At 42.9% G+C, this 7,500-nt stretch overlaps 1 protein-coding gene across 1 annotated transcript in view; it reads left to right on the top strand.

Moving 5' to 3' along the window:
• LOC137627794 (RPA-interacting protein A-like) overlaps positions 1–7,500 on the top strand; it is a 79,325-nt gene that overhangs the window by 37,185 nt on the left and 34,640 nt on the right.

Here is a 7,500-nt window from a genome sequence, read left to right as displayed (position 1 = left end):
TCGACAGTTACCTACTCGGGATCGTCACTCGCCAGACCGTGATCGTCTCTTGTCAACCTTGTGATCCCAGTTCGTCAGTTCGCCATTCGCCAGTTCACCATTTGGCTCATGATCATCTCTCTCTAGCTCATCACCAGCTCTTGCTCACCATTCGCGAGCTTGTGACCATCACTCACTCGCTCGTGATCGTCATTTGACAGCAACCACTTCTATCTCTCTTGATCGCCAGCACTTCAGACCAGTTGCAGCTTGGTTCCAATCTTTTTCTACCTCTGCCATGCAGCTTGTCACATCCTCTGGTAGTGACCATTATTCATTGTCATACTTCCCATCTCGCTACTTTTCCTTCCTTCCTTTGCTCTCTGTGATGAACTGCTCTTTTGGCAGGCGTATAGCGCGCAGAACACTGGCTGCGATCCTCACTTCAAACGAGCTACTGCTCTTCCCGGCAAGACATTCCTTTTCTGGTCCTCAGAGAGTATCCTCTTTGAGACGACACAGATCGTCATCCTCCGATCTCTTGGAGTTGCTCAACTACGGTAGGGCTTCCCACATGCAGTAGAAGGAGTTTAGCCTTCCCATCTTGGAACCTAATCAAGCACTTTCCATTGAGGTGCTGGGTAAAGCACAATTGTCAACTTTAGCGCTTGGAACTTGTTGTTTCACACAAATAGTATACAGTGTTTTTGGTTCCCGATGTTTTTTTAGCTTTCTATGGTTTACAGTCTTCTCCATCTGTTTTCCAGTCCTCGTCAGCCTTCCCGAATGTTTTCTTCGCACCATGACCACTACTAGTTCTACTCATTCTACTACTGTAGGTAGTAGGTAGTAGGTTGGCCAGGGCACCACCCACCTGTTGAGATACTACTGCTGGAGAGTTATGGGAATCCTTTAACTGGCCAGACAGTACTACATTGGATCCATCTCTCTTGTTACAGTTCACTTTCCCTTTGCCTACACATACACTGAATAGTCTGGACTATTCTTTACATATTCTCCTCTGTCCTCATACACCTGACAACACTGAGATTACCAAAAAATTCTTCTTCACCCAAGGGGTTACTACACTGTAATTGTTCAGCGGCCGCTTTCCTCTTGGTAAGGGTAGAAGAGATACTTTTGCTATGTTAAGCAGCTGTTTAGGAGAAGGATACTCCAAAATCAAGCCATTGTTCTCTGGTCTTGGGTAGTGCCATAGCCTCTGTACCATGGTCTTCCACTATCTTGGGTTAGAGTTCTCTTGCTTGAGGGTACACTCGGGCACACTATTCTATCTAATTTCTCTTCCTCTTGTTTTGTTAAAGTTTTTATAGTTTACAGTATATAGGAAATATTCATTTTAATGTTGCTACTATTCTTAGAATATTTTATGTTTCCTCGTTTCATTTCCTCACTGGGCTATCTTCCCATTTGGGGCCCTTGGGCTTATAGCATCCTGCTTTTCCAACTAGGGTTGCAGCTTAGCAATAATAATAATAGTAATAATGACGTGCCATGTGCCTCAGGGACGCAGTTGCCACTTCCGCTCGCTACCTCTTCCCTTGTGTCATTTTATGGTGTATGGATACCTTACAAGCTGACGTCTTCATTGATAAGACCTGCGTTAGTTGCGCACGCACTCGCACCTATTCTCGGCCTCCAGGCAGGTAGAACCTAATTCTATAACAGAAGTCTTCCTACCACTTGCCTCTGCTGATTCTCCGGTGAATCGGAATGAATCTTGTAAATATAATCCTTTTGGGTTATTTGCATCTCTTCACCCCGCTATTTCAAGAACTTGTTTGATCTCTTGTCACGGTTCTTTGGCCGAATCCTTGGATCCTCTCCTCGGCCCTTCATACCTGCATTGGGAGACATAACCCTGTAGGGTTATTACACTTCTATCTCTCCCTCTGTTCGAGGGAATTGAATTTAGCTCTGGCTTACACTCCGTCTATATCAACTTAGTTGCAGGTATTCTTCCGACCAGCGAAGTTGAGCAACATTGGGTCTGGTTTGTACAGGGCTTGGATGGGTACCACCTAGGATTACCGGATGCTTTTGGCATCTTTTCGTACACCTGTCAGCCTACACTCCCACGGAACTTGTAGAAACAACTTCCCTCCATCCACGGAATCCTCCTCCGGAGAGGCATATGCAACCAATCCTTAGCTTGACCTCAGTCTTGTTCGTCAACCCTCTGACAATGCTGCTCTCCCACAGCCTGAGTTTGCATATTTTCCGATGTTCTCTTCTAGGGATAACTCTTTTGGACAAGGACAGAGAATCTGCAGCTCAACTATACAAGCACACTTTTTCTCTTCCACCCACTTGTTAATGAGTGAGAGCGGTTCGTATTTTAACCTACGCAATCTGAACATCCGGTTGGATGCCCGGACTTGGGCTTTTCATCTTTTTGGCTGTACGATGGGTTTTATCTAGATATTTCTGAGCTTCTACAGGTAGTACTTCTTATAGCTATAGAAGTCTCCAGTTTCGTCCTCTCCTCTCGGAACAAGTTAGTTCATTAACCTCGATTTGGCGACGAGAAGGCATACGGTCGAACAAGTAGTTAGACCACATGGGTGACCACTAGGACTCGTACTCCTAGATTCCAGGACATCCGTCACCAAGGAAGTATCTTTGATCATATAGTTTTTACCCTTGGGTCAACCTGGTCCGTCAGGATGGTATTCATTCGCTAAAGACTTCGGGACAATTATCTGATCTTAACAGACTTGGTGGTTGACCTCTGTTACTACCGAGACAACTCCTAGCATTCCTTAACAGACGGGTACCCTTAGATACATTCGTTACTGTATTAGCCTGTAGAAGTTTTTCCGCAGATCGACGGTGTCCAAGGCGTAAGATGACAGTAGTTTCATCCCTCTACGTGATGCACTTTCAGCCAGTAGTGGTACACTCTGGATCGTCAAGCCTGCTCGGACCTCTTCAAATCCACCCTCTTCAGAGACGGCCAGATATCAAGTGATTCACCACGAGGGATCTCCCTTTTCTCTGGTCTCCATGGGACCTGGGCAAGAGATGGACCTAAGAAGACGGTTGATGAACGAGAATCTCCGCCTAGGAGTCTACCTCCTTGGCACTTTCCTGGATTTGACGCTCCCTTCAGATGCATCAAAAAAGGCGGTGGCCTCATGCTTTACTACTTGGCCTCCGGGCTCTGGTCAAAGTCCGAAGGGTACCCTTATTGAGATCTCACAGAGATGAGGACAGCCTTCCTAACAGACAAGGGGAACTGATTCAATCTTCGGCTACGTTTCTCAGGCAACACCTGATGATGACCTTCATTTTGTGCTAGGAAAACAGAGTACAGCCAGGAGGTTCGTGATGGAGAGTCCCTCCACCTGTCACTGTTCATTAATCTTCCTGCTTGCGGGAAGAATCGCTGAGAGCGGCAGTAGACCGTGATCGCCTATTCCCTTCCACGAAAAAGACGTCTTTCACATGTTTGGTCTTCCTTTCGGGGGATTCTGCTGGCTGAAATTGGATTCATCCATTCCTGTTGTTGCTTTTTGGAGCAGGCTTCGTCGTTGGCAGTCTCGTCTCGCTAGGAGACTTGTCTTGCCCAGCAGACTTGTCACGCCCAGCTAACCCGTCTACAACTCCGGACGGAGATCCTTAGAAATCGTGCGGGAATTGAATTCGTCCATTCCCCTTCCTTGCTCCTCGAAGCAGGCCTCTTCGTCGGCAGTCTTTCCTTGCCTATCAGACTCGTCTCCCCAGTAAGACTCGTCTTGCCCAGCTGACTCATCTGCAACTCCTGACAGAGATCTTGAGAGAACTCCCTCCGCGACACGCTTCAACAGCCACATGGGAACATCTTTCACAAAGCTATGTCTTCTCTGCAGTTTCATGCCTAGAGACTATCCAGCTCCTCTCTGAGAGTCGTTTCTGCAACAAGTTGCGAAGAGAATATCTGGATACCTGCGTAGGTCTTCAGCTTTGGTCTACCATGCCAAGTGGGCTGTAGTTGATTTCGGGGAAGAGATATCTCTCCCTTCTATGCCACTATTCCAGCAATTGGGGTATTCCTCGTTTTACCTTCGTGAGGAACTTCTCTCGGCCTCGGCAATGAAAGGCCACTGCTCGTCTTTGAGCCTCTTCAGACCGAAAGTAATTAATTTTTCTCCTGCGTCGGCATCACCTCTCTTCATACGGAGTTTCCAGCCTACTTGCCCTCTGTTGGAAGGGAGATCTCCTCCATGTCCATTCGTCCTCAAAGGGTGTCCCCTACAACCCAGGACTCCAAGCATCAGATTTTCACCTGATCTCGATGACAGGTCTCCCGCTCGTGTTGGCTTCAGCCGTGAGTTGGCAAACCTCATGGGCTGCCCTCAATGTCTCTCATTCACAGCGATGGGACAGGAATACTCGACTTCATTCCTTACGTCTCGGATCCAAGAATTCAAGCCCTTCTGATTCAGAGTCCTTTGTAGCATCATCAATGATCCAAATCAATGGCTACTACGCCAGGGTGAAACTGGATGCGCTACTTCAAGGAGAGTATAGGAGCTCGCCCCTAGTGTCAGCATTCTTTGTCAGCTCGGGAAAGGTCTAGAGAAGGATCACCTAGAACACGTTCTCGGCTTGGATTTGCAAGGTTATGTACCGAGCATTGAATCCTGATCCTTCTCCTCATAAAGGAGACCGAGAGCTCATAACGTTAGGGGCAGGAGTACACCCTAGCGTTTTATGAAAACTACTCTGTAACAGGCCTTGTCAGCGGGTGTCTGGAAGTGTCAAATGACCTTCACCGCCCACTTCCTGCAAGACGTGACCCACAGGAACATGGAGACGTTCTACTTTGTCCCTGTGGGGGCTACACAGTAAATGGTTAAAACACCGCCAGCTCCTTGATGGACAAATAGCAGATGGGGGAGGGCAGAGTTTAACAATGGTTAAGTATTGGATGAATGACAAAAAATGACAGGCTCGCTCTTTCTTTCATCTTCCATCCTGTGGGGTAACAGGACTTATGGTACTCTGCAAAGCTGGTCTCCACTGTCTACAGGTATAACCATTTCCCTTGTGTAATCTGGTATAGAGGGATATACCTGTTACATCCCCATACCCCCTGGCTAGGAGGGATTGGGTAATATCTATGGTTGTTTCTAAGATTCATACATTTTTGAGAATATTACCAGACTAGTTACACTGCTAGTATCACACATTCACACAGATTTCTCAGGCCTCTAACCGTGCTTTGCACGAATGTTTTACCGAGGTGTCAGGGTTTCTCCCTGCTAGTGTGGAGCACGTACAAGAAAACCCTGGGTTAAAGAGCATCCAGTTGGTTCCCCCCCCCTTCCTAAGAGGCAAGTCAATCCTTATAAATAGTGAACGTATGTATTAGTGTTGGAGCAAATGACAAATTTGGAAATAATTTGCATTTTTCTTAACGATTCAAATCTAGCTATTTAAACAAATTGGCCCGCCATCACCTGTCCCCCAATAAGTCCTGCTGCAATCAAAAGTGATGATACATCACAGGTGTGTCTGTGAACGGGGTAGCTGGCTTCCCCCTCACCCCACGCTAACAAGCGGGTGGGTGGTTACACCGCGCTAATAGGCCTATGGCTAGACTTCCAGCTTCACGGGAAATTTAATCCCTATAGATAGCTACAGATTTGTATCATTAGAAAAAATACAAATTACTTTTAACTTTGTCATTTTTCCTTTAATGCATACGAACAGATGTCAAGATTATGGTTCTCACGTTTTCAAGATATGCATTTGAATGATTTGCAAATTACTTGTAAAATAGCAGTAGTTATGGTAACAGTACAATCGTGATATAAGTTTGTTCAGTAAATAATCAAGGACAAATATATTGTCCTTGATAAGATCAACCCTTTAAAATATTAAACTACAGTACTTGCTCATTGGAACACTATGATTATAAGAAACATTAATTTGTCATTGGATAGTGATCATCGTAGTCTCAAATTATTAATTAACTGATGGTTACTGCAATGCCTCCTGTTCTCATGATAAGGAGATTTAGTTATTTCAAGAAGGGGATTAATATTACAGTATTCCTCTTGTTAAAGTTTTGATGGAAGAAATGTACAATTTGAAATTTGGTACTTAATAATTCTCTGCTTTACTAGATGCAGGTAATTGTGTGGAATTTATTTTTGGTTTATTAAGATATTAATTATATTTTAGCCATAATATAGAGTACTTTGGGAGGAAATCTGAGATAATTTTAGGATTATTTTTTGGCATTGTATAAGAAATTTTTTTTGTATATTTTGAAGACAAATTATTACTGTCACAACAATGTTGTAGGTAAAATGTTTAGTTGGCAGATTAGAATATTATTGAGATTAATATTTCACCGGTTTATGGTTCAGCAGTAAGTTGGCTAGGCTTGTTTGTTTATTACAAAGTACTCTAGACAATGCAATATTAATTTGAGGCTTTTACACGCTTTTCCCAAAGGAGTTATTCTTGAATGATAATTGAAAACTAGTACAGTACAAAGTTTAAGTGCAGAGGACCTATCGTTCTATCTACATTGTACCATATAAGATACTTACTAAACAGTATTACTTAGTGAGGCAGACGTAATTAAAATGCCTTGAAGATTGCTATTTTACCAGTTTTATGCTAATATGTTTATTGTTTACAGAGAGTATGCTTACGTATGTGTTCTTTCTGCTATAATCAAACCTGATAGAAAACTTTTCGAAGTTTTTCATTTAATTTTTAGGTGTCTTAAGTATTAATTTTTACTAGTTTAAAAACTTTGATCCCTTAGCTTAACCCTTTTACCCCCAGGCTATTTGGAAATTTCCAACCCTCAACCCCCAGGGGGTTATTTTTTTCCCAGCACATTTTGGCAGTATATTTTTTTGTATTGCTCTAACAGCCTTAATTTTTGTCATACAGAGGTCAGGTTGGTCTCATTCTCTTGGAAAATGCCTGAAGTTTCTCAAAAAATTATCAAAAATATGAAAAAAACAAACTTTTATTGCATTTTTTTGCAAGGACGTACCGTTACGTCCATGGGGGTAAAGGGATGGCTTTTGTGAAACGTACCAGTACGTCCTTTGGGGGTAAAAGGGTTAATACTGTAGTACATTTTAGATTATTTGTATAGTTTAGTTTAATTTTATTTTTATGTGTGATGAATATACCTCCATGACCTTGTAAAATAATTTTGAGTTCTCGTTATGAAAATAAAGATCTCTCGTAATATTCTCAGGTTAATCTCTATGAGGATTTGCTGTTTAAGTAGGCATATTGTTATACTTTTTTTATTCATGAATTTCTATAAACAGTTACAAAGTTAAACTAGCATTTGTGCTCCCTTTTGTACTTGTTCAATGACTTTTGCTGCCATTTTGTAAATGAGGAACCATTATGTGTGACTGTGATCTTGTTTCCCTTCTTGTTCTTTTCTTACCTAATTTGGTACTGCTTTTTTTTGTGGCTCATTTTGATACAACCCTGAAACATTGTGCTAGTATACTTCATTGACATGGTAAATCA

Source organism: Palaemon carinicauda, chromosome 35 (genome assembly GCF_036898095.1).
Source record: "Palaemon carinicauda isolate YSFRI2023 chromosome 35, ASM3689809v2, whole genome shotgun sequence".
Classification (NCBI taxonomy): domain Eukaryota; kingdom Metazoa; phylum Arthropoda; class Malacostraca; order Decapoda; family Palaemonidae; genus Palaemon; species Palaemon carinicauda.
The sequence above is the reverse complement of the archived record's forward strand: the minus strand, read 5'-3'. Positions and strand labels throughout refer to the sequence as shown.